Source organism: Chamaea fasciata, unplaced genomic scaffold (assembly GCF_029207755.1).
Source record: "Chamaea fasciata isolate MVZ Bird 193981 ecotype frontalis unplaced genomic scaffold, bChaFas1.0.hap1 SCAF_40, whole genome shotgun sequence".
Classification (NCBI taxonomy): Eukaryota; Metazoa; Chordata; class Aves; order Passeriformes; family Sylviidae; genus Chamaea; species Chamaea fasciata.
This window is the reverse complement of record NW_027094125.1, coordinates 1,057,120-1,084,283: the sequence shown is the minus strand read 5'-3', so window position 1 is coordinate 1,084,283 and position 27,164 is coordinate 1,057,120. Positions and strand designations below refer to the sequence as shown.

Genomic DNA, 27,164 nt, shown 5'->3' with positions numbered 1-27,164 from the left:
AAAATATCAGTATTTCTATCTAAATAGCCTTCTACAAAGAACTCAGTCAATACAATTAATTCAACTATACATCTGCAAACATGTTTAAATAGAAAGATATACATATATAACCAATTCACTATACAGAAGTAAATATAGATTAAATATACCATATTACATAAAATATATAAATATATTAATGCATCAAAAAATCTCTCTGTGAATAGGTAGCTACCAATCTGAATATCCATCCAATTGCACTAATAAAAATATACAGTTATAAATCTCCACACACTTATCTTTAAACAGAACTCTAAGCAGAGGGATTCCAGCTGCCCCATCTTCAAGGCCTTTCACTCCGTCCTTGCTTCCTCCCGTGCAGAGCAGCTCTCCTGGACAGGGACAGCAGATGGGACATGTGGGAAGCAAAGGGAACACTGAGTCAGGGTCGGGACGTTTCCCTTGGCAGCACCTGCCCTTCAGTCAGGGAAGGGAAAATCTCAGCGCCTCCCCAGGAGGGTGAGAAAGAAAAAGTTTGGCCAAAGCCCACGGCCAAAGCCCAGGCCACCCTCACCCCCAGCTGCCTCACCGGCCCTGCGGCCTCACCTGAGCTCTGGGCTGGCAGCAGCAGCTCCCTGGTCACTGCTGGAGCTGGTGCCCTTCAGCTTCTCCCCGCGGCCTCCTGTCAGTCCCCGCCTGTCCTCAAGGTCTGCAGGGCAGCTGTGGCAAAAGTGGAGCCTCTGGAATTGGTTCCAAGGCCTGGCAGAGCTGCAGGCCCGCAGCCCTCTGTGCTCCCTGCTGGCCCCCTCCATCCCCTCAGCCCCACCGTCCCCTCGGCAAACCCCCGTCCCCCTTTTGTTTCTTCAGCCCCTCACAGTCCTCTCACCCCACTCAATCCCTTCTGACCCGTCCCGACCCCTTAGACCCCCCTCAGCCTGCGCCCCTTCCCTGTCACCTCAGTGCCACCATGGCCCTCTGCTCCCCCACAGCCCTCAGTCCCCCAGCAGCTCAAGGTCACCGTCCCTGCAGCGTCAGCGCCTCCTCGGCCCCCTCAGCCCCCTGTGTCTCCCCGTCCTTCAGCAGCTCCTCAGGGGACAGTGCCTGGGGCCACCGGCAGCTCCCAGCGCTCCAGGGACAGCCGGGGCTGGAACTGCTGCTCCGCCCGGCCCAGCCACCAGCTGGGACCCAGCACAGCAACAGGGGACACAGGGGGCACAGGGAGAGAAACAAGAGCTGAAACAGGCAGCTGAGGGGGGAAAGAGGTAAAAATGCAGCCTAGGCCTACACAAACATCAGTCTCTCCATCTGTATCAATTCACAGACCAAGGCAGAGCATTTGCTTTGTGATGTCAGGGCGCGGTTGCCATGTGGTCGTGGTGACATCACAAGGTTGCCTTGGTGCACGGAAGGCCTCAGGGGTGTCAGAGCAGCTCTTGAGCTTGCTCAGTGCAGGAGCGTCCTGCTGCTTGAGGCTTCTGTCAGTGGGCAGGTGCACACTGACAGGAGACTTGCTTTTCTGTAGTGTTAGAGAACAGTTGGCAAACTTGCACAGCAGTTGCCACAATGATTGGGCAACTGGCTGCTGTAGTTTTCTCCATTTATGGAGTTGGATATTCCACCTATTTCCTGACTCACCTGGCACGTAAGTAGAGGTTTTCCCTGGGTGTCACCTAACCTGCCTTTTGTATGTCTTCCTGCTCTTTCTTGGGGACTGAGTTGATTTGGAAACAGAAAGACCTTTTGGATGCCACTTGGGTAAAGGTGTTGTCAACACGTTCAGCTCAAAAGGGGGTGTCTGTAGCCAGGGCTGTGCGGGCAGCATTTGCAAGGGAACCTGCAGGGGTTGCGTTCCCTCCATGGGAGAGTCTGTGGCAGCAGAGTCTGTCATTTCCTCCATTTGCTGGGTCAAGCAGGACAACTTTGAAAATGTAGACTGGGAGGCCTTCTTGGAAGATCTTCTGAAAATGCTGTGGTTGTCTCCAGTTTTCTCAAAGCGTCTGGTTCATTTTCCCTTGCACATTGCAGGTCACCTGAGCCGGGTATTCAGAGGTTCTGACCCTGAGGTGAGTAAGAAAGGCACATTTGATATTCCTGGTGTTTAAGAATTGTGCAGCAAGCTGTGAGCTTGGCCTGTGGCAGTAGAGTGTAGAGGGCCAGCTGAGTAGGCTGCAAGAAAATCCATTTCCATGTCTACAGCAGCAAGAGCAAAGGCATCACTGGCTATTTCCTAATTTTCCATTTCAGAGCTTTAAAAGAACTAAAAGCCCAGTTTTGCAGAGAGAATGCTGCTTCCTGATAGTAGCCAGGGGGGGAATATCTAATTCAGAGCAATTTGCCAAGTCCAGTTGAATCAGCCCATTAGAATTTAGGCTGAGTGACTTAGAATCCCATTGCTCTCCAAGTTGATGATTTGTGCTTAGCAGAGCTGGTTCTAGAGCTGAAGAGAAGGAAGGTTCTAAATGAGCCTGTGTCTCATGCTCCTGTCTGTCCACAGATCAGTGAAGGAAGAACAGACTCCCCTCTGGCTCCCTCTGCTCCTGGACAAGAAGCCAAAGAGGAGCCAAATGACCACAAGGCTCCAGCTGTGGTCACACCACAGCCGGAACTTTCCCAGCCAGTAAGTGCCACTTCTGGAGGGTGCTGTCTTTAGTGCAAGGCAGAGCTGCAAGTTTCTGAGCAGCCAGCTCTTGCTGTTGGTGGCTGAGGATGCTGAGTGCTGCAGTCCTGCCAGACCTAGCCATTCCCCTCAGCCAGTGACAGCTGGAAAATGGGCTTTGAGCTGCCATGTTTAGGCCCCAGCTTGCTGGGATTCTGATAGAGGCCAGCCTGGAGCAGGAAGGCTCCCTGTGTGCAGAGGAGGGAGCATGTCAAAGACACTGCGCTCAGCCTTGTCGGATACGTAGGGGACACTGTGGTCTGGGGACACCTGTCCCCCTCCACAGACTCACCAAGTACCCACAGGCACAAAAAGTATTGATGTGACAACACAAACTCTTTGGGGTAGTTTGTCCCCGTGAGCTTCTTGGCTGTGCTTACCTGGGAGCATTTCAGGGACACACTGGGGACATGGAGTTTCTGCTTGAAGTCAGGGATTTTGGTGCCTTGGTTGCCAGGTTGTTCTTTTGGTAAAATGGAAGCAGAGGTGGGCAGGGAAGCAGAAAGAAGTGGCTGAATTAATGTGATTTGTGGGCAGAAAGTGAAAAAGCTCAGCCTGACAGCAGCTCCCAGTCACTTGCTCTGCATTTGTGAGGCTGAGGCAGAGGCAGACCTGCCCAAAGCTCCCAGTGATATGATGGTAGTGAAGAGGAGGAACGATGAAGACATTAGAAGAATTCAAGGGCATTGGAATGTTTATTGGCAGAGGCACATACAACAAAACCAGGTGAGCGGGCGAGTGGCAGCCACTCATTAATAATTCTTTCTCTTGTTCCTCACAAAACTTTGCGGAGGAGCTGCAGGCAGAGCTGCAGCGAAGTCAGTCTGGGATCAGGGCGACGGACAAGAGGCTGGACGAAGAAATGAAAATTCCAAGAGAAAGAGAAGAGAAAGTTGATCTCCTTGAGGAGCAAGAGGCTCTAGAAAAACCCGTGAGTGAGAGAGCAATAGCCACTGCAGTCCCCAACCTGGTGCTTTTGCCCTTCTTGCCTTTCCCCTGCAGAGCAGCAGGGGGGTGGGGTGATGCCTCTGAGTGCCCTCCTGCTCCAGTGTCTGTCACAGGCACTCTGAAGGACACTCCCTGCCCTGCTGAATCTCAGCTGCTGCCCTGCACAGTGGCACTAGTGCTTTGGCCTTTTGGCCGGCAGTCATCTGAGTGCATTCTTGCTGGCCTCTTCCTGCTCTGCTTGTTTCTTGAGGTGTTCTTGCAGGGGAACACGGTGACCCAGATGGATCTGGAAAGAAGCTGTCTGTATCCCTTGTGAATCTGGTCCTCTCCCTTTCCTCACAATCGATGACTCTTGGCTGACAGGGACAAGCTGGACTCTCTGACTGCTTTGTTCTCTTTGACTTCAGGTGGAAGTGCTGACATCTCACCTGGCAGCCTGCAAAGATTTCCAGCAAGTGACTAGCGGCGAGGAGCCCCAGGATTCCAGTGAGGCACAGAAACTGTCCCAAGCAGCAGCGCTGCCAGTTGGGCACGTTCTGAGGATGGTGGAGGAAAAGAGGACTCCATGGGAGGAGGTAGAACATTTGAACAAGGAGCTGCAAGCGTGTCTGCAGCCCTTGGAGGGGGAAGAGAGTCTTTGGGAGAAAGGGGACTTCTGGCAGTCACCCTTCAGAAAATCCATGCAAATGGATTTTGGAGGAAATGGAAAATGAATTTGGCCCTGAACTCAAGTAAAACCAGCCTTTGGCTTTTTACCCATCCAGTTTGAGAAGTGGATATCTGAAAAAAACCCATGGAGAGCCCTGCATGTGGCTGACAGCACCTTCCTAAGGGCTTGCATTTAAAATGGGATCTGGGGCTAATCTCTGCCAGTCACTTTTCTGACACAAACTCTTTTGTTGTCTCAGATCTCCACAGGCTCTTCTATTGAAGCTGCTGCAGTAGCAGCAGCAGCAGCAGCAGCAGTGTCACCTGATGAAGGCGCCTTCGCTGCCCCAGCTGAGCAGCGGAGGCCGGGCAGTTTCTTCATCTCCAGCACTGACACAGCTGCTGCTCAGCAACAGGACATGGAGTATGACTCCCTGAAGCTCCTGAGTACGTCGTGTGTCTTTCTTCTCTGAGGGACAGTGTATTGTGAGCACGTGTCAGCGTAGCTGGACCCAATGATCCTCCTCACATGGGTGCCCTTTGTGATTCTGCAGCACAAGTCATTGAATCTGCTTCTTGCCCAGAACCGCTGCCAGTCCTGTGCTCTCAGATAAGACCTGGTGGGGCTGAGAACAGAGCCCAGTTGACTCTCTGTCTCCCATCACCTGTTGGCACAAAAAGGGCATTGATGTGCACCTGGGTGTGTCTGCTCTCAAAGCCAATCCTGCCGTGTCCTCAGTGGGGGCACCAGCTTGGAAGGGGCTGGGTGTGGCCGTGCCTTCTTGCCATTGCTTGTCAGTGCTGGTGCCTGGGCTTTGGCAGCTTTGTGGCGGTGGCTGCCCTGGCCCTGAGGGCTGGTGTGAGTGCCGAGGCTGGAGCCTTCCTTAGCTGGGAGAGTGCCGCTGCCGGCCGGCCGCTGCAGCGCGGAGCTGCCCCGAGGCAGCAGCCCCTGCTCTGGGCCGGCTCCTGCACGGCCTGGGCTGGGCTCACAGAGGGTCAGCATCTCCTCTGGGCAGCTGTCCGTGTCCCGCCGGCACCTGAGGAGCGCTGCTGTCCTTGCTGCCTTTGCCCGCTGCGGGAAGATGGGCACGTGTGCGGGGCTGAGAGGGCGAGTGCAATGGCAGGGACTGATCCCTGCTGTCAGGGGGAGGAGAAGCAGTGTGGTTCTTCACGTGGGCCACAGGCAAGGGCGTCTTCCAGCTCAGCCTGCTCATCAAGGGAGAGGGTCCTGCTGCTGAAGGCCCCTTGGGATTGGTTAGACCATGAGTTGCTTGGGTTTACAAAGGGAAAGGCATTCTTTTGGTAAACTGCTGCAAGGTGGGGAAGATGCCCTCCTCTCCTGGGAATGCCTCTCCCTGTGCTTTGTTTTCTGTCAAGAGATCTCTTCAAAGGACTGTAGAAAACCATTCTCTGTGCTGGCCTGCTTGTACTGCAGAGCTGCCTGTCTTGTTGCAATTGTTGTTGTTGTTGTTGTTACCCAGCTGGCCACAAAGGACTCAGAAGCCCGGACTGTAGAGCCCCAGTGGGGCTGCCTTTTGTATCTCTTGGATGGTGGGATGTCTGCTTTCAAGTGAGCATCTTGCATTTTGTTTCTCTTAGGGCAAATGGTGAGCACAGAGAATCCCCGGAAGAAATACACTGAAAAGGAAATTGTTGGCAGAGGGTGAGTCCAACCACAGTTGCTTCTACATAATCATGGGGCAGGTGATTTGCTGCTGGAATATCTATCAAGTGTGAAGTCAGGCAAGCTGCAAACATATTCAGACACTGGGGTTAGTCTGCCCCATCTCTCAGTACCGGCCAGAATTTGTAAGTGTGGTCAGAAGGCATTATCAAAGACACTTCTATTTCATTACCAGAAACAGCAACCTACCCCCTATCATAGCAGTCAGATAACACTTCTCAGGAACATTTCTTCCCAAGAGTTTGCTGAAGGAAATAGTCTGTGGTGAGGATAAAAACTGCCCAGTTTAGAAACTGAAATCCAAGATGAAAGAATCACCTGGCCATTTGACCTGAGGCACTAAACCCCAGTGCTTCAGAAACAGGCCCAGTGCCCATGCACTGGAGAGGAAAATGCATCATCTGCCTTCTGGCAGAGCCCTCCTGCATGCTGCAGGTTTGAGGCATTTCCAGCAGACATCTCCTGTCTGGGCTGGCTTTCACTCCAAGGTCTAAACGGCGTCTCCTTTCTCCTTTCTTTGCTGCTGTTTTGTTTCTAGGGCTTTTGGAGAGGTTTGCAGAGCGATCGACACTGCCACGGGAGGAGAGGTAAATTTCAACAGCCCCTGCAGATTCTGCTGCTCTCCAGGGCTTTCCTCTCTCGTGTCTGTTGTGGCTGCAGCTGTGGCTAGAGCTGTGCTGCAAAGGCACAAGAAGCACAGACTGGTGCCAGCCTGCCAGCTGCATTTGGGACAGTCTTTGTCCTGCTCAGCTGCCAGAAGGAAGGCAAGGAGGGCAGCGGTTCCTTTCAGAGAAGGACGCTCTCCCTGGCTCTCAATTGCTCCAACAAAGGAGCATCTCACTGCTCTCTGGGGCTACGGCTTCAGAGTCCTGAATTCTCATTTCTGGCTGCCAGCAAATCCATCTGAATGTTCCTGGCAGTTCCTTAGCCACCTGCAGTGCTGCAGTTGGGAACTGCACATAGGGAGAGATCTGCAAGGCGTCCCTAAAAGCCCCAAGCCCTGCCTATAGCCCAAGATGTATCCACAGAGTACCAAGGCACGCATTACTTCTTCTGAAGTACAGACAGACAGAGAGTGTGCTCAGAGCTTGGGGGATGATAGTTGACACACCATTGCTAACAAGTGGACAAGGCAAAATGTGGTCAGTGGCCACATGTTCTGTATCTGGCCCCCAAAGGAGCAGAGAAATGGGCTGTAGGAATGTCAGTTCCTAATTACTCCTTTGTCTAATTACAAGGCACTTTGGCACGGCTTGGCGGTGTCATTGCAAAATCTCTCTCCCTATGTGTGTTGTGGTCTCATTCCACCAACTTCTAAAGTTACTGATTTTCAATGTGATTCTAGGTGGCCATCAAGAAAATCGATCTTCAAGGACCAAGCGAGATGCCAGATATTGTTACTGAAATCACGGTCATGAAGAGGAATATGAGTCCCCATCTTGTCCATTATTTAGACGGGTGAGTGGTCGTGGTCTCATCCCATGAGGGTTTGTTTACATAGTAAAAGCATGCAAGGTTAAAACCCCACTTTGGACACTGGCAGAAAAGAAAACTGTTCATTATTATTGGTTCATTATTATTTCACTACTCATCTCCAATGGATGGGAAAAGAGTGCAGTTTTCTCCATGAGTCATCCCTGGCTTTCCAACACATAGTTGAAAAATTGTTCAAAAACCTGCATCAACTCTACCATAAGAAGTCAGTACCCTGTAAGTTCACTGCCTCCATGTTGTCTCAGGATTGATTTTTTAAGGTTTCTTCAATGCTGATGAAGCATGCTAGGGAGGATTTCCCTTGGATTGTTGCCCCTCTTTTCCATGGCTGTCCATGCCAGGAACACTAGGTGCTTATTTCCAGAAATACCACGCATGACAGGTTTTTCATCTTGGCTGTTACTAAACTGCACTTTTTGATTGCTGGCCATCAGAGACATCTCCTTTTTCCCAGATGTGCTGTTCTCCTTGAGACTGCACAGACTGCAAACAACCCACAGCCTGGAGGGAATGTCTTTAATTCTTTGAATTCTGCCCTTGTCACAAAGGGACCTGGAAACAGGAATCAAGCAAAGGAACCAACGAATGCATGTTCATCTGCATGGCCTTGTTTCCTTCTTTCAGCTACCTTGTGCATGAAGAACTGTGGCTGGTGATGGAGTACATGGATGGAGGCACTCTTTACAACATAATCCAAAAGACTGGCCTGACAGAAGACGAGATCGCCACCATCAGTCGGGAGGTCAGTCGGGGATCCCAGCTGTGCTTCCCAGAGCTTGGGCAGGATTGTCTGGGAAAGGGGCTCAGAACAGGAGCGATTCCGTGAGCCAGGCGTTGTTTCTGTGTCGCCGGTATGCTCTGGGCAAGCAAGAGCATCTCAAGTGAACTGCCTGCCAGTGCCCCTGCACTCACTGGACTCTGTTCTTGTCCTCTTCTCTCCTGCTGTTGCATTCTCACTCTGGTTCTTGTATTTGCTCTTCTCCATCTTGCCTCTCTAAACTTTGGCCTGTTGGCACTGCATTCCTTGCCTGTAAAAGCAAAGGTGGTGGTGGTAGCATTTGAAAGGAACAGCAAAGAAAGAGAGAGTCATTTCTCTCAGTCCTCAGCTGGAAAGGTTAGCAGTGCAGCCAGAATGCTCTTTACTTCTGAGCACATCGACTTCAGCAGCAGTCATCCTGGCTGGTTTGCAGGGCAGAGTCTACACCAGCAGTTGCTGTTGCTCTTTGACAAGCTGACATGCCTTTCTTTAGAAAGGCGCTGCCCTGCCTGTGTTGGAGCAGCGAGCTCTTCCCCTCAATGGCACTGTGTTCTGCCATTACTCCTCATTCCCCTGGAGAGGGAATCTTGGAGAGCTGTTTCCTTTCTTGTGTGATGAAATCACATCACTGATTTTTGCCCTCCTGTTTCTGGTTTCTCTCTCAGTGCCTGCAAGGACTGCATTTTCTCCACGCCAACCATGTGATGCACAGAGATTTGAAGAGTTCCAACATCCTTCTCAAAACCGATGGCTCTGTCAAGCTGGGTCAGTATATTCTTGGTCAGGTGCAGCGTTCCAGGGATATGTGGGGTGTGGGGCTGCTTTTGAGTGAGTGCCAGCCCCCCCAAAATGGTGCTGGTGGCAGTGCAGGGAGCCCTGCTGTGAACTGACCACACGGTGGCAACGTGCACAGACCTATGGCAAGGAACGAGCAGTCCACAGTGGCATTGCTCTGTGTGTGTCCCTTCCAGAGGGAGGGAGCTACATGTCTAAAGTTTGAAAAGCCCCTGCTGGAGGCAGTGTAAAAAATGTGGGGATTTTTGAAGCAGCCAGTGCCATATTTCCTTGGCTAAAGTCCTGAGGAAACAGAGCAGGGACAGCTGTCCAGGAGATTCAAGAGCACATCCTCAAACTTCTACCGGGAAATTCTTTTGCTTGCTTTCCTAATTGCACAGGATTCAAATAAAAACAGTCTTTTGCTTTCTCCCCAGCTGATTTTGGCCTCTCTGCTCAACTCACCCCTGGGCAGAGTAGACGGAGATCGGTGGTCGGGACTCTTCGGTGGAGGGCACCTGAAGTGAACGGTGAACCCTATGGGCCCAAAGTGGACATATGGTCTTTGGGAATTGTGGCCATTGAAATGGTGGAAGGAGAACCTCCTTACTGGAAGAAAAATTGTGCCTCGGTAAGGTGTAAATACTCTCTGATCCCACTGTCTTTCTCCCCCATCCCACGTTTTGTGTGCCACTGGAAAAAATGCCATTGCCATCTGCTGGAAGAACTACTTCCACCACAGTCCCTTTCTGAAAATGTCCCTGCAGCACATCAGCATCTGCTGGAGTTTTGGTTGCATCCGTGGGGGAACTCAAGCCTTAGCCCACGCAAACAATCTCCCTTCTCAGGCAACATTTGGCTTTGGCTTAGAAGTCGTTCCAGCTCTTTTGACTTTGTAGATGGCCCTAATAACAGCAAACAAGCATCTTAGAAGTGGTGTTATCTTTCCTGAAATGAAGGAAAGTAACCCAAACCCAAGAAAGTTTATAAAACAGTGGTTTGGAGAGAAGAAGTGCATCCCCGTTCTTCTCACAGGGAAATTCGCCTGAAACCTTGACAAGAGGGTGTGAAGGCCACAGAGTCTGTTGTGCTTCTTGTGCGGTGCTGCTGAAACACTTAGTGACCGTCTTTCTTTCCTAACCCAAGCCGCCACCTCCATGTCACCAAGATGAAACCTGACCATGTGGAGAGCCTGCCAAACCCACCCCTTTGTTTCCTGGCACTTTCTAGGATGGCCATACCATTAATGCATTGACTTGAGTGTCCAAATGAGCAGAGGGCTACCACATGGATGGCGTTTCTCCATCTGCTGCTTTGACCACCAAAATTTTCCTTTTGCTGCATAAGGGAAGCTGAAATTTCCAGTCTGATGAGAGACGGAGGTGCAGGTGTTTCCTGTGTGCCCAAAGAGGCATTTTCGTCCCAAGACAGTTGTGCGTGCATCTTCATGTGTCTGTGTGGAAGATGAGATTCCAAATGTTTGTTTCCTTACCTGAGGAATAACTGAGGGATTTCCTTTCTTTGCTTGCAATTCCCATTGTTTTCAAGAACCAAGAAAAAAGCTTGATGACTTTTGTTTGATGGCAGCTGTGCTTAAGGGACCAACAAGCGCTGCAGAGATGCTTTTCATGTAATTATCTTTGGAAATAGTAGAGTGAGTTAGTAGAGCAAAGTCCCTCTTCCAAATAGCCTGTCAAGCTGCTCAGGTGAATCCTCAGAGAAGGAAACCTGCTTTTGCTGATATTGTTTCCACTAACAAGGTCAGTCAATGAAATCAACTGCCAAGGCAAGATCTGCTGGAAAAGCTGTGGCTGCATTGGGCTTTGGGTGTTTTGTTGGTCCAGGAAAGTCATCTCTGCCTCTGTGCCATGGCAGAAACTGTCACTGAAGAGTGCAGCTTCAACAATGGGATCTAGGAGAGCAGTTCCAGACTTGAAAGAAGCAGGTGAAAAACTCGTGTTTCCTTTTTCTCCAGGGTCAACTGCTAGCCACCAAAGGGATCCCAAAGCTGCAGCAGCCCAAGCTCTGCTCCCCTTTTCTGCGTGACTTCCTGAGGTGCTGCCTGCAGAGAGACGAGGCGCAGCGCTGGTCTGCCAAGGAGCTGCTGCAGGTAAAATGCCAAGGGGCTGCAGGGGAAACAGTGTCCCAGGGATGGGCTCCTCCTGCACTGAACTGCCAGGCATCAGATGAGCCTCCTCCTCCTCACCTCCACTCTTGGTGCTGTTCAAATGAAAACAGCCAGGAATCCTAGACTGGGCTGGACTGGCAGGGACCTGTAAAGCTCATCTGGTCCAAGTGCCCTGCAATATGACCAGGGAGCTCTTTAAAGAGATCAGGATGCTCAGACCTGAGATATTTCCAGGCCTGGGGCACTTAGCAGCTCTTGCAGCAAGCCATGCCAATGTGGCCCCAGTGTTGCTCCTTAGACCTACTCTGATTCAATCTCCTCTTCCTTTTAAAAATATTGCCCTGCCTTTGCGGCTCTTAGCTTGGAAAGTAATGGTTCATTCTTGGTTTTTTTTTTCTTTGTGCAGCACCCATTTGTAACATCAGCCAAGCCTGTGTCCAGCCTGGTGCCACTGATCAGTTCAGTGAAAGAGTGGAAGAAGGAGACAAGATGGCGACAATGCCCTTTGAACTGTTTTCTCCAAGAGCAGTAGAGAGAAGGATTGTAGAATAGGACTGTAGTTAGGACTGTAGAGAAGGATTGCAGCTAGGACAGTGGAGTAGGATAGTAGCATAGGAATGATTCCCCTCCTTCTGAGCCTCTGAGAAAGCTCAATATTTTCTTCTGAACTGTCAGTTTTCTCTTAGAGGTGGAGAGTGACATTGATGGCTTCTTTGGTACAGTTGGAAAGTGGGGAAGGCTCTCCCGAGGGGAAGCGTGGCTGTGCTGGGCACAGCACAGACTGGTGCCATCGGCTGTCCAGAGTGTGCACAGGAGGCGAGAAAGGCAAACCACAGCAGAGGGCTGCAGGCCTGGCTGAGGATTGCCACCCTTGTGCCGGCTGCCCTGTAACTCCTGGCCAAGGCGAGCAGTGTGTGCAGCGCTCTGGGCACAGGGGAGGGAGCCGGGCTGCTCCGCAGGCTCCGGCACAGGGCAGCGTCCTTCAGGCACGGTGCTTCTGCCGGGGAAACCGAGGCCAGCGGGAGGCAGGGACAGCTTGTCAGGTCACATCTGCAGGAGCCAGGGCCTCACACGGCTCTGGGAGAAAGTGCCCGCAGTGCTGGAGTTGTACACTGAGCCAGAGCAAAGGGGCGAAATGCAGAGTGTTCTGCAGAAATATTCAGGGGCACCAGGCCAGCCCTCCTTGTGCTGTCTGGCACACAGCAAGCACTGCGCAATACAGCCCTGAGCTGCTGGGAGAGAGGTGTTAGAGAGGAGCCAACTCTTAGATGAAATTTGATGGGGAGACAAAGTCATCAAAGCCAAAGAGAACTGTTTCTTAGTAAGGATTCACCTGAGCTGGGTGTGTATCTCCCTCTCCCAAGAGCCAAACACACACACAACACACACTCACACAGAATGCTGCTTTTTATTGCCTTTCCCAGCCCAGGGCGAACCGTGTCCCCTTTCCCTTTGGCTGGGTAATAGGAAACCTGTATTCTGTCCCCACCGCCTCCTTTTCTGTCCCCTCTCCTCTTCTCCTACTTCCCTTTTGTTTTGGTCTTCATGCTGGCCCCTCTCCCAGCTCACAGCAACACCCAACAAATCAACTAGAACCAATCCAAACCCTAAATAACAACACCAAGAACCAACAGCTTTTATTCTTTCTTCCAATAATTCTTAAGCTGCAGCAAAATATTATATCCTATCTCACTGAGAGAATCGGGCATGAGCCTGTGGCTCGTGCTTGAGCAGTGAACTGATTTGGAAGGGAGCAGAAGGGTTTCAGTAGGCAGTTTGTGTTTTTCTTCTGAATTGCTGAAGGAAAGACACACTCTGGCTTCAGTCAGCAAAAACATTTTCAAGGTGAATTAAAGAAATGCTTGTGAGCAATTCCCAGAGAAGGCAGGTTTTGAGAAGATGTTGAACTGTAACAAATTGTGAATTCCCTTTGCATTAACAGAGTGTTGAGCCCTCTATTCCCTCAGCGCAGTGATTAATGTGTGCAAGTGGCTACCTTAGCCTTGAGAATAGAGTAGTCTTCCTAAGAAGGTAGCTGGAATGCATTCAAGGGGAAAAGAGTGGTTGTAGGGGGCTCTTGAGCATCAGAGGAGAATTGCAGGAATGGGATGTTCCCCAAATGACCACCCGGGTCTCTCAAGAGAGCCCTACTCTCCTGTCGGTAACTTCTGAGAAGTGATTTAAATATGTCAACTAATTTGAGGGAATGTTTAGCCTGTGAGTTTGAGTAATGAGTAATGAGTCGGTCTTATTTCCATGGTTACAAATGAGTAGGTGAGATTTCTGGCTGAGCACGTGTTAGGAAAGTGATTCCCCACGCACCCAGCACTGAAATAAAGTCATCTATTGACAGGTGAAAATGAAACCTTTTCCAGCTGTTCCCCTCGGGTTTACCTTTCTGGGGGCCAAAGCTCTGTGCTGCAGGTGGCCCGGGTGTGTGCAGAGCAATGCAGCCTCCACAAAGCCCTTGGTTTCCCCACAAGTCATCATGATTTCTTGCCAGGTGTGCCCAGCTGTGGCAGGAGAAAGAGCCCGCAGTGCGGTGGGCGCCGTGCCCTGCCCAGCCAGGCCTCTCTGGAACAGAGGAGCAGCAGCAGCACCTTTCAACGCACTCCTGCCTTGGCCTCACCTGGGACACAGAAGCCTCTGGAAATCAGCACCACCTGGCGCCTTCCCAGCTTGGAGCAGCTCCTGCTGGTGGGCACATCCTGCACTTCTACTGCTTCCGAACAGGAATCAAGGCCGGGTGGGGGGAGACGGACATACAGAGAAGCCCTGGGCTAGTGCAATAAATGGGCAAATGCATGGGGGAATGTGTTAGGAATCATTTCAGCTGTCATGCCAATACTGCCTTCTCTCCTTTTCTCCCTTCACATTTCCTGTTCTTTTCCCTCTCACATTTCCACCCTCTCCCCCCTCCCGAGTCTCACAGTTTTCCTGTCATGTTTGCCTCCCAAGTTTTACTTATTTTCTGCACCCTTTTCAGCTCACTTTCCTCACACTTTGCCTCTCACATTTCCCCAGCTTCCCACTTTTTCCTGCCTTTTTGTTGTCTCACGACTCTCACAATTTTCCCCTCACTTATCCTGTCCTTTTCTCCCCTCATGCTTTTCTCCTTTCCTCAGTCATTTTTCTCCAAGTTGTCTCCTCATGTTTCTCACTTTTGCCCTCATGTTTCCCAGGCTTTCCCTCTTACATTTCTCCCACTTCTCCCCTCACATTTATCATTCTTTCCCCCTCATGTTGCTTATACTTTTCCTCTAGCATTTTCTGCCCTTTTTTCACTCCTGTTTTCTGCCACTTTTCCCATCCAACTTCCCACCCCTTTTTTCCCCCTAATCTTTTCTGCCTTTTTCTGCCCTCTGGTTTCTCACTCTTTTCCCCTCAGGATTCTCACAATGTTCCCCTCACATTTGCTGCCTGTTTCTCTCTCTCTGCCAGTAATTTTCTCACTCTCTTCCCCTCACATTTCCCTCCATTTTGTCCCCTATGTTTTTCAGCCTTTCCTGATCACGTTTCTTAGAATTTTCCCATCATATGTCCTGCCTTTTCCTCCTCTCACCTTCCTCTCCTATTTTCACTCACATCTTCACCATTTTCCCCTCAGTTTTCTCACCCTTTCTCACACAGGTTTCCTACTCTTTTCTTCCCTCACACTTCCCTCCTTTTTCCACTCCCATTTCTCACACTTGTCACCTCGTGTTTTCTGCCTTTTTTCCCCTCACATTTCTTAACCCACTGCTTCCTGTCAGTGACTCTTCCTCTTCAGTATTTGATGAGCTTCTTTTCTTCTTTCCTGCAATCCCCTCCTCCAAAGAATGGGTGCCAGAGCAGCGCTCCAAGAAGCCCCTGCCCGTGTGTCTGCTGAACAGAATGGCTGTGCTCAACTTGAACAATCTCGTGAAGAACAACCTAAACTGCAGTGGACTTTCAATTCTCTCTAGTCTTCATAGTGTTCTAAAGAAATAGGCACCCTGAGGGATACACGTCGCAGGTGAGCAGCCTCTGCACCATCCATCTCAAGCAGATCCCATCTCCATTTTCATCACCTCACAGTCACTGTGACTCCTGCCTGGATGAAACCACTTGTGATGCTGCTTGATGCTAATTGAAGTCCATGTGCACAAGAAGTGCTTTTAGCCCTCTTTTAGAAAAAAAAAGAAGAAAAAAGAGAAGTTTTTATTTTAAAACGTTCAGTGCCTGGAGTTTCTTTCTATTTTCACCTATTTGAATTGACTTGACATCAAAATACTGCCAGCCAACGTTCCAAACTGGCTGGTCTATGTTTGTGTGCACAGACCAAAGGTGCCAAACCGTGTCCTTTTCCCGGGTGTCCGTTAATGTCCATTTCAACAGACACTGAAGGGGGGCTCAGCCTGCCCCACACAGGATGGCAGCCAGAGGGCTGAGGCTGCGCCTCCTAGTGAGATCAGCCGCCCTGGCAGCCCAGCCCCAGTCACCATCTTGTGTGTGGTTCTCCAGCCCTGGCCGCCATCTTGTGTGTGGCTGCCGCAGCCCTGGCCGCCATCTTTTGCACCGACCTAGTCCAGCTCTTAAGCGAATGTGTTGCTGTTTTGTCAGCAGACAGGGTCAGCACCAAAGTCACCAACACCAGCAGGACAGGCTACAGAGAATGGCACAAGTTTGGCTCAAAGCAGCCAGTCCTGACTTGTCACTGCCCTTTATCCATGAACATGCCCCCATATGCAGCCACAGCAAATGTCCAACAGCAGCTCCATCAGCCACTTCCTCCTGCTGGCATTGGCAGACACGCGACAGCTGCAGCTCCTGCACTTCTGCCCCTTCCTGAGCATCTCCCTGGCTGCCCTCCTGAGCCACGGCCTTGTCATCAGCGCCGTAGCCTGCGGCCACCAACTGCACAGCCCCATGTTCTTTATCCTGCTCAACGTGGCCCTCAGCGACCTGGGCTCCATCTGCACCACTGTCCCCAAAGCCATGCACAATTCCCTCTAGGACACCAGGACCATCTCCTACGCAGGATGTGCTGCACAGCTCTTTTTCTTTCTTTTCTTCATCTCAGCAGAGTATTTCCTCCTGACCATCATGTGCTACGACCGCTACGTGTCCATCTGCAAACCCCTGCACTACGGGACCCTCCTGGTCAGCAGAGCTTGTGCCCACATGGCAGCAGCTGCCTGGGCCAGTGCCTTTCTCCATGCTCTGCTGCACACAGCCAATACATTTTCCCTGTCCCTGTGCCAGGGCAATGCCCTGGGCCAGTTCTTCTGTGAAATCCCACACATCCTCAAGCTCTCCTGCTCTAACTACTACCTCAGGGAAGTTGGACTCATTGCATTTTCCATCTGTTTAGGATTGTGTTGTTTTGTGTTCATTGTTTTCTCCTATGTGGAGATCTTCAGGGCCGTGCTGAGGATCTCCTCTGAGCAGGCTAGGCACAAAGCCTTTTCTACCTTCCTCCCTCACCTGGCCGTGCTCTCCTGTTCATCAGCACTGGCACATTTGCCTACCTGAAGCCCCCCTCAATCTCCTCCCCATCCCTGGATCTGTCCCTGCCAGTTCTGTACTCAGTGGTGTCTCCAGCCCTGAACCCCCTCATCTACAGCATGAGGAAGCAGGAGCTCAAGGATGCCCTGAGGAAAATGATGCCTGGATCTTTTCAGAAGTAATAAACTCCTTCTTTCCTGCTCCAGAACCTTCAGAATGTAACTCAGAATGTAATCTTGGACATTATTTTCCTATTTGCCCATTTTTTCATTGGGATCTTTCCTTATTCTTTTTCTAGTGTTACTGCTTTGTGATGTCACAATCCACTCTCTGATGTCACAGAGACACCTTCTGTGAAGTCACAGCTAGCTCTGTGATGTCACAACCCATTCAGTGATGCCACACAACCCCCGCAGTAATGCCATACAGTCACCCTGTAATGTCACAGCACACTCTATGACCTCACACCCCACTCTATGATGTCTTAAAGCCACAGCATGATGTCACAGCCAGCTCTGCAATGTCACACACTGCTATCTGTGATGCTGTAGCTGCTCAATGACCTCACACAACAAACTCCGAGATGTCATAGCCCAATCTGTGACCTCACACAACCCACTCTGTGCTGTCACACAGCCCCTTTCTGACATCTCACCTGCTCTGTGGCTCTGTGACACAGCCACAGCGGTGCCACTGTGGCACAGCCCCCTCTGGGACAGCACAAAGCCCCTGCCAGTGCTGAGCCCCTGTGAGCTCTGTCTGCGCCCTGCTCGTGTCCCTGAGGTGCCCTGGCAGTGCCCCAGCCCTGTTGTGCTGTGCGCAGGGGCTGCTCCTGGACAGAGTTGTCTCTCTGCAGCGCTGCCCCTGCCAGGAGCTGCCTCTGTGCCAGGAGCCCGGCCCAGCTCAGCAGCACAGACACAGCACAAGGACTTCAATGTGACCCTCTCGGGGCTTTGGTGCTGTTTACATCAGACTCAGCCCTTCAGAGTGTGCTGAAAAAACTTCTCAAGAATTCAAAGGGAAATTGAAACACTGAAGATTCTTATCGTTTAAAGGAGTCTCACTGGGGGACAGGACTGAGAAAGCGTCCTCAGGTTTTAGTTAGAGCAGAACACTGCAAGCAGTGATGACAAGTAGGGACAGACAAGGCAAAGGTGTCTCTGGTGCTGAGCAAACCTGGATGAGTTCCATGAATCCAAAAGGCCAAGGCCTGAGCCCCAGCCCCTGGCAAGGCAGATCCTGTCCCTCCCTCAGTGCTCAGGGCTCTTCTAGGGCCACTGGGATGTGGGGATGTGCAATGCCAAGGGCAGCACCATGGGGCAGCCCCTGCCAGGCTGCTGAGCAGGGACAGGGAGGCAATGAGGCCCCAGGGCTGCAAGGGTCACTTGTCCCCTGCTGGCCTCAGGCCCAGGCCCAGCAGCCATGGGCAGAGTGCTGCAGGAGTTGGCTCTGTCAGGGCCTTGCAGCTGCTGCCCATCCCTGTGCCCTGTGCAGCCCAGGCTGTCCCACGGTGTCCCTGCCCTGCGCCTCTGTCCCTGCAGGCTGTCGTCACCCCCCGGCTGCCCCACCTGGCTGGGCCCTTCCTTTGCTGACAGCTCTGTGTCCTGCCTGCCTCTGCCTGGGCACACAAAGCCTTGGGCTTGATGCCAAAAGGGTTAATTCAATTTTTTCTGTGCCTGTGAAAATTCAGCAGAGAAACAAGGCATTGAGGGGCTGCTTTCCCAGCAGGGATGGTGACAAAAGAAGAAGAAATCTGGCTCACGGGTGCAGTGATAGAATAAGCACGGACTGAAACTGGGAACTTGGGGTGGGTTTTATGAAAATGCGTAAACTGAAATACACATTTAGCAAATGTATATAAGCAGCACACTTAGAATCACGTATCCACATAAGGTTTGGTGTTATCCCCTGCTGGATCTCAGCCCTGAATAAATGATGCCCTCTTTAACACCATTTTAGTATTAAGGAGTCTTATTCTGATATTTTGGAGAACGGCCTCACGGACCCAAGGAGTCAACTGTGACACTAGAACCTGGTGGAACAAAGGGTCCATTGGGACACTGCAGAATCCAATGGAATCAAGGGGACATTTTGCCACAGTGGGATTGCATGGAACCTGTCTTGGTTTGGGAAGACAGGTATCTGCCAGGCAATAAAAAAAACAACTGCAGTTTCCTTTGGGATGGAGAGTGTAAACCCCCCCCCCCCCCTTTTATTTTCTTTTTCAATTATAAATTACAATCAGAGGCTCTTTGGCAAAGAGTTGGGAAATAGGAATAGCAGTTCTTTACTAGTATGTATTACAAAGCAAACAAACACAAAAAAAACCCCCACCAAACAACTACAGCATTAATAACAAACGACAACAGTACCAAGAACCTTGAGGGCTTTGTTTCACAAAACCCAGGGCAGTTTGGTTTCGGTGTCCCTGCAGGATCCTCAGAGCACCAAGCTGAAACAGTGGAAAAGTCCTGGGGTGGTAGCTGGGATGGCAGGGTGTCTCGGAAGGCAGGGGCAGGATGTCCCGGCAGCGCAGGGGGTGCAGGGTCACGCTGCAGCAAGAGGAGCAGCGCCGAAGGAGCCGAAGGCGAGGCAGAAAGCGGCCCAGCTTCCGCGAGTGGCAGAGAAAAACTCAGGATTCAGGCTGAACCGGTGATAGTAGATTTCCCAGGACTGGATCCCTTTGGCCACAGTGAAACTCTTCCAGCCAGCAACAGCCGTTCTCTCCCTCCCTGAACGCCGGAAAAAGAAAAGCCCACAGCTGCCTCAAGCTCTGTCTTTTACCTGCGTTATCCCCCCCTTCCACCTTTGTCCACCTCTTTGTTTTGGTTAAGTACTCTCAAGTATCCAACACTTGGTCTCCTTGGTAACTTATGGGGAAAAAATTCTTTAGAGAAAGAAGGAACAAATCTAACCCCCAACAGAACCAAAATCTGTTTTGACACAGTGTGGCCACATGGAACTGATGCTTCAGATCATTGTGGGACTATGGAAACTCATGGAATCAAAAGTCCATTGTGACAGAAGAGAAAGGCCTCATGGAACCAAGGGGCCATTGTGACACAGCAGGGCCTCACAGAGCCAAGAAGTCCATGGTGACTCTGAGAAACTTCATGGAACAAAGGATCCATGGTGACACTGCAGAACCAAGGAGGCCGTTGTTGATAACATGACAGCTCACAGAACCAGAAGTCCACTGTGACACAGCAAGGCTTCAGGGAACCAGAGGTCCATAGTGACACTCTGCAGCCTCATGGAACCACAAGCTGTCTTGGGTTTTGTAACCAAAAAGGAAAAAAAAATATTCGATTCCATCTGGTGAAATCCACTTGGGGAGGTGTTTTTACTTTATATGTTGTAACTCCAGGAGGGAGTGTGCAATCACCTTTCTGATAACAAGCCAGCTGTTAAAACAAAGTGGGTCATTGTTCCTTATCTCTGCTCACCCTCCCATTCCCTCCGTGAGGATATCTTTTGTTAATGGGCCATTAAAGCTCACCAATGACATGACACATTACATCATCCCATTGTGAGATGCTCTACCCAGGGAGGACGAGCCAAACCGTTTTCATCTAGATAAAAGGGAGTCACAAGTGTCACCAGTCATCCCAGTGTTCCCATGGGACTCCCGAAGGAAGACTGGACCCATCTCTGCACCCTTGTCTCCACAGCACCATCTCTGCTTCCAACAGGACCACATCTGCCATTTCAGGAGGGCTTCCCTTTGGACTGTTTCCAACACCCTGAACAACAGGGTGTCAGGTTGTATTTCTGACTCTGTCAGGGTTTTCTAGGATTTCTTGTTTGTTTGCTTGCTTGCTTATTCTTCTGTTCCACAACATTTGTCTTTTTTTATATCCCTAGTAAAGACCTGCTCTACCTATTCCCAAAATCTTTGCCTGACAGCCTATTAATTGCAAATTTATAATAAATTGTAAACGGGGAGGGCCCGTACATTCCAAGGGAGACTCCGATCTTTCCTGGCAGATACCTGTCTATCTAAACCAAGACACAAGCCCTTGTGACACAGCGGGGCCACTTGCAGCCAAGGGGCCATTGTGACACTGGGGATCCAAGGAGACCTTTGTGACCCTGAGGAACCTCATGGAACAAAGGGTCCATTGTTACACTGGGGGGGCCTGTGGAGCCATGGGGATTGTTCTGATACTGTGGTGCTCCATGAAACAAAGGGGCCGTTCTGAAGGTACCAAGGACACAGTTGTTTCACAGTCGGGCTTCATGGAACCAAAGGTCCCTTGTGACATTGCAGAGCCTCATGGAACAATGGAGACCCTTATGACTCTTTGGGAGCCACAGGATCCAAGGGGCCATTGGGACACTGGAGGGCCTTGTTTAACCACGGGGTCATTTTACCACAGCAGGGCGTCATGGAATCAAGGGGACCACAGTGACACCGCAGGGCTCCATGAGAAGAAGGGTCCTTTCTGACACTGTGAGAAAGGAGTGACATTGTGACACTACAGGGCATCATGGACCCAAGGAGGCCATTTTGAAGCAGTGCAGCCTCATGGAACAATGGAGACCATTGTGACTCTTTGAGGCCTCATCTATCCTAAGGACCATTGTGACACAGCAGGGCTTCATGGAGAGTTGCTCCCAGTAGCCCAAAGTGTGATCCCACTTGCCCCCTTTCAACACCAGCATGAGCCCAATAACCTCCAGTATGATACTTGACACATGCCAGCACTCCTAGTCTGGTCCCAGTATAATCCCAGTTACCCCTGATCACTCACAGTATGGTCCCAGTTCCCTCCAGCTAGATCAACCCCATCAGTCCCAGTATGATGCCATTTGCTCCCATCATGCTCCAAGTCACCCCCACTACAGGGATGATGTGCAGGGTATGTTCCCAGTCACTCTCAGGTACCCCCAGTATTAGTCCCGTCCCTCCCAATATGAACCACAGATGGGCCCAGTGTGGTCCCAGTCACTGCCAGTATGATCCAGTTTTGTCCCACATGGTTCCAGTTGTACTCTTTCACCCTCACTTTTGTTCCAGTCAGTGCCAGTCTTCCCCAGAGTACCCCAGTTCCTTCCAGCATCATCCCATTGTCTCAGAACCACTCAGCTTCACTCTAATTGTACTCACTGCCAGTATGACCCCAATCATCTCCAGCATGCACCCAGTCACTTCCAGTTTGTCCCAGTTGCTCCCAGCTGCTCCTGGTTAAGCTCACCATGATCCCAGTCACTCCCAGTATATGCCAATTTCCCCCACCATGGTCACAATTGCCCCCTGCAGGCTCCTCACTTCCAGGATGAATCCAGTATGATCCCAGTCTCCCTCAGTGTGATCACAGTCTCCCTTGGCATGGGCCCAGCTGCTCCCAGTATGATCCCAGTCTAATGTCAGTACAAACCCAGTACAATCCCAGTCACTGTATGACCCCGGTAAAAACCAGTCGCTCCCAGTGATGACATTTCTAGGGCACCTCCTCCTGCCATGTTCCGACCTGTCCCGGCTCCATCCCTGCTCTTCCCACAAGCTGTGAGATGTCCAGGGAAAGGGGAAGGAAGATGAAGAGGATGAGGGAAGGAGGAAGAGGCGGAGCGGCAGCGGGAAGCGGGAGGAAGAAGAGGAGAGGAGACACCTGGTGGCTCCAGCTGTACCCGAATCCGCAGCCCCCCGGGACCATCGGTCCCATCCCGCAGGTGCCTGGGGAGGGGGAGCTCGCCCCAAATATCCAAGGGGTTGTTCCTGGGTTTGAGGTTTTTTGGGGAGGATGTTTGGAGCTTTCAGCGCTCCAAAGCCGAGCCGCAGATGGCCCCCGGGGGGACTTCGGGGGGTCCCCGGGAGGTGGTTTTGGGGGTCCCGGTGTCGGCAGAGCCTTGGTGGGCCGATGAGATGTTGGTTCCCCTCTGGGTGGGGGTTGGGCTAGCTAGTTTACCCCAGGCATGGTCTTAGTTACACTCAGTTACACCCAGTTGCTCTCACTTTCATCCTGTGTGTTCCCAGTTCTTCCAGTTGCCCTTAGTATAGTCCCAGTCACTCCCAATATGATGCCAGTAACTCCCAGCATGCTCCCAGTCATGCCCAGTTGCCCACAGACGCCAGTCACTCCAAACCTGCTCACAGTAGTTCCCAGCAAGGTCCCACTTCTCCCCAGTGTGGCAGTTTGAAAACAAACCAGCTGGAGATGCCAAGTAAGAATTGTTCCATGACCCATTTCTCATCACTCTGCAGGATATCTTCTGTTAATGAGCCAGCTGTTAAACAAAGGTGTGGCGGTTTTCTTTATCTCTTCCACGACCCATCCTCCCTACAGGGGCACATCATCTGTTAATGGGCCATTGAGTCTCACTGAGTCACTGATAAAATTACATCATTCCATTGCGAGATGCTCCACCCAGAGGGAGGAGCCAAGCATTCCTACCTGGATAAAATCTGACATTGAAAACATCAGAAGCAGCCTGTTTCCACTGGATTCCCAGAGGAGGACCAGACCCATCTACACCACCACTGGACCTTCAGAGGAAAACTACAGCCTTCTACAGGAGTGCTGCTTCAAGAAAACCACATCTGTCACTCCAGGAGGACTGCAGCCACGATTTGATTGGACTGCTACCAACACCCTGACTAACGGGGTGTCAGGTTGTATTCTGTCCCTGTCAGAGTTGGGTTTTTTTTTCCTACTCCAATTTTAGGTTTTTTAAAATTTTATAGTTTAGTCTGTGAGGAAGAGGAAAATGCCCCAGGACAGCCAGGCAGGTGAGGAGGAAGTCAGTGTCCCTTTTTCCCTCTCCCCTGCTCCATCTCCCAGCCCAGCATGGCCCTGGCTGCAGGACAACCCCGCTGCCATCGCCGTCCTGCCAGGGATGGACTGAGGGGATCTGCTTCCCCTTCCCTCTGGCACGGAGGCAAATCCCATCCTCTCCTTGTCCTTCCTCCCCCAGACAAGGAGCTGAGGATGGAGACCAGGGAGGACAAATCCCCGCAGCAGAACCTTGTGGAAGAGGCGGTTTTGAGCATCTCCACAGCACAGGAATCCAATGAAGAGGAAAATCCCCAGAGATCCCACAGGAGGAGGGGCTCCAAACCAATCCCAGGGTGCTCTGAGCAGGAAAGACCCTCCCTGTATTGGGAAGGTGGCCGGAGATTGATCCAGAGCTTGGAGCTGGTTTTCCATGAGCAGCTTCATGGTGGGGAGAAGCCTTACAAGTTCTTGGAGTGTGGGAAGAGCTTTAGCACGAGTTCCAAACTGATCCGCCACCAGATGCTCCACACTGAGGAATGGCCCTACATCTGTGGGGAATGTGGGAAGGGCTGCAGAGACAGCTCCAACCTGATTGTTCACCAGAGGATCCACACCGGGGAGAGGCCCTATCAGTGTCCCCAGTGTGGGAAGAGGTTTCAGACCAGCTCCCATCTCCACGTACATGAGCGGATTCACAGAGAGGAGAGGCCCTTCCGCTGCCCCGACTGCAGGAAGGGCTTCAAGCATAACTCCCACCTCATTTCCCATCAGCACTTCCACACTGGGGAGAGGCCCTACGAGTGTCCCCAGTATGGGAAGAGTTTCTCCGACAGCTCTGTTTTGAGCCAACACCAACAGAAACACCGGTAAGGGAAGCCTTGTGAGTGCCCCAACAGCAAGAAGAGCTTCATGCACTGCTCCAACTCTATCCCCATCAGAGGACCCACACAGGGCAGAACCCTCGTGACCCACATTCCCTATGATCCATGTTGGTGAGTGGCTGGTGGTCCTTTTGTTTTGGCCCTAATTTTCTTTTGATTCATCTTCAGCCCTTTAAAACACACAAAATTGGGGTAGAAGTAACAAAGTCATCAAAGGCATTTAAAGCCTCATTTTTAAGCAGTTTTTCAATGGAATCTGGAATTCAGGGAGATACCTGAGTGGATACAGGGGATTTGGGGGGTTATTTGGTGTAGTTGTCTCCCTTTCTTGGCACTACAAAAGACAAGAGGGATTGATCTGTCACCTAAAAACCAACCAATGCCACTGAATACTACTCAATCTCACCCCAAAATTACTTGATTCCACAGCCCCTCAAGGTGGAATGGGGTTGGAGGGGATTTGGGTGAAATGGGATGCAAATCAGGAGGCGTGAGATGGGCATTGGGTGGGGCAGGACTGGGGAGAGGGGGGTTTGGAGGTGTGAAATGGGGGAAACAGGGCTTGGGAAGGGGGTCTTGATGTCCAGCAAGGGTAGGATGGATTGCAGTGGGGATTGGGAGAGTGTGGTGAAGTCTGAGATGAAGAAGCCAAAATTTGGGAATGATGAAGGGAGGAGTAACCCATTTCTGAGTGAGTTTTTGTGTATTCTGCATTCCTGAAGAGATTTTGGTGCATCCCACGTTTCTGAGGTGGTTTTGGGGCACTCCCCAGCTCTTGGGGGGTTTCCTGAGAGCAGCTCCATGCAGTCCCATTGCCAGGGGTGATTGCCTTGGGCACCAGCTCAGAGCTGCAGCCAGAGTCCGTTGCCTCAGTGCTGGAGATCAGAGAAATGATGAATGGCCCCAGACATCTCCAGGGTGTGTTTGGGGGCCAGGGCAAGTTCTGCATAGGTGGGGTGGTCACTGCCCCAGCCCCAGCCACTGCAGCCTCTGCTCCAGCCCCAAAGTGGCTGCCAAGCCCCTGGCACCCCAAAACCCCCACCTGTGAGAGGGACCAGAGCAGGTGAGGCTGTGACACGGCTGTGACATTGACATTGACATGTCCCACGTCCCTGGAGCTCCCAGCAGCTGAGATGGCGCTGGATTCAAGGGCAACTGTGGACCTCTCTCTCCCTCTCTCTCTTCTCCTGACTTCCTCTTCTCAAATTCTGGAGGACTGGAAGTTGGACAGGGTGGAGTTTGATCAGTCAGTGCTTTGTGAAATGATTTACTGTAATTCCATCTTGCTTTAAGATTTTCCAAGTATCTCATTCTCTGAAGTTTTCGACTAAAAGTTTGTTCTCCACCCTCCTGAGAAGTTTTTTGTTTTCTCCCATGCGCCGCCCAAGGGGGCAGGAACTGCAATGCTGAGCAAGGCCTGGCTTGGCTGGAGGGAGCAGAAAGGCCAAGCCCTGAGCCCAGGCCTGGCACAGCAGGGCCTGTCCCTCCCGGCTGACTTGGGGCTGGTTGTGGGGCAGTGGGATGGCAGGGGCAGCAAGGACAAATGGCATCAACCTGCAAGCCCGGCCAGCCTCCTCAGGGAGGGGCCAGGGAGGAGCAAAGTGCAGGCCCTGAAAGGAAAGTTCCGTCTGTGGGGCCTCCAGAGGCGCTGGCAGAGCCCAGGGGACAAAGGGCTGGGTGCCTGTGGCCCTGCCAGCCCTGCCCAGCCCTTGGCCATGTGTCCTGCAGGCTGTGCCCCCTGTGCGTGCTGCTGCTGTGCCCTGGCCGGCTGCACACGCCCATCTCGCTGTCCCCTCCAGCATTTCTCAGCCCAGCATTTCTGTGCCCTCCCTGGGCTCCCTGCACCCAGCGCTGCCAGCTGCTGGCACACAGAGCCAGGCCAGGAGCCCACCCTGCCAAGGGCCTTTGGAGCAGGCTGGTGGCTGCCGTGGCTCCTGACCTCAGCAGCTGCTCCTGGGATGGTTCCATGGAAGCCGAGCACAGCAACGCTGCTGTGCATTGTCCCTGCTGAGGGTCACACACTGTCAGGGCACACTCCCTGCCTGTAGGATTTGTGCTCGACCCAAGCACTGCACTTGTGGCTCCAGCACTGCTTTCCAACAAAAATGGGGGAAGGCAAACTGTGTGTAGCTCATAGTATTTTAGTGTCTAAAACTTCTTAAGTGATCGGTCATAGAGGTGAAATCCATTTGGAATGAATGGGATGAAGATGTAGTGCAAGATAGAAAAGAGGAGCATAGAAATAACTAGAGGAAAACATATTGGATTGTTTCTTTCCATTTTCATTTCACTTCTGGAAAGCTGTTTCAGTTTTCCGGGAATCTTCTCCACAGTCCGGTCTGCTTTTTTCAAGGACCTCTCCTGGAGAATGAGGTGCAGCTTCTGTCATGAGATGTGCCACAAACTGCAACTTCTCTTGGCTTTCCACACCGTGTGTGCAGCACGATTCTTGCAGCAAAGCAGGAAAAATGTTTGGAGAACTTTGTAACTTGTTCTTTCTTTTCCTTTTGGACTGGGGAGTTGTGCAATTTTTAAGGTTTTTATTGTTACTGTTCTACCCTAAGAAAATATGACAGGGTACCAGGAGTGGTTAGAGAATGCAAACCTGGCTGAATGCAGAGAAAGAATCTCCAGAGGCTGCATCCAGAAGTAGGGATTTGTGTGATAATCATTCCAACATCCCCAGGGACACCTTGAAAGTGATCTAGAACATGAAAATGGGCTGACAGGGAGAGTTTGTTCCTGTGTTCAGTTTTGATGATTCTACATCTCATGCACTGATTTAAATCAAGAGCATAGTCAGTTCATGATAAGCACCAGAACAAGCTCAACCTCTCCAAACAGATGACTGAAAGAATTGGAATAGGAGAAATGCAGGGAATGATTTGGTGAAGTTTGTCTGCAAGAAGGGTCATATTTTTCTAATCATTTCTAATCCATTCCCTCGGCTGCTGTGTTTCTGCGAAACAATTGTCATCCCAGATGCCTCATGAAATGAGAAGCCTGAGCTTGTGGAAGTGCCTGAAAGATGCC

The 27,164-nt window shown here is 51.3% G+C and overlaps 2 pseudogenes; one reads left to right on the top strand and one right to left on the bottom strand.

Annotated features, from left to right (window-relative positions):
- Positions 1 to 27,164, bottom strand: part of LOC136303665 (zinc finger protein 850-like) — a 141,473-nt pseudogene that overhangs the window by 36,482 nt on the left and 77,827 nt on the right.
- LOC136303633 (olfactory receptor 14J1-like) lies at positions 16,169 to 16,716 on the top strand (annotated as a pseudogene).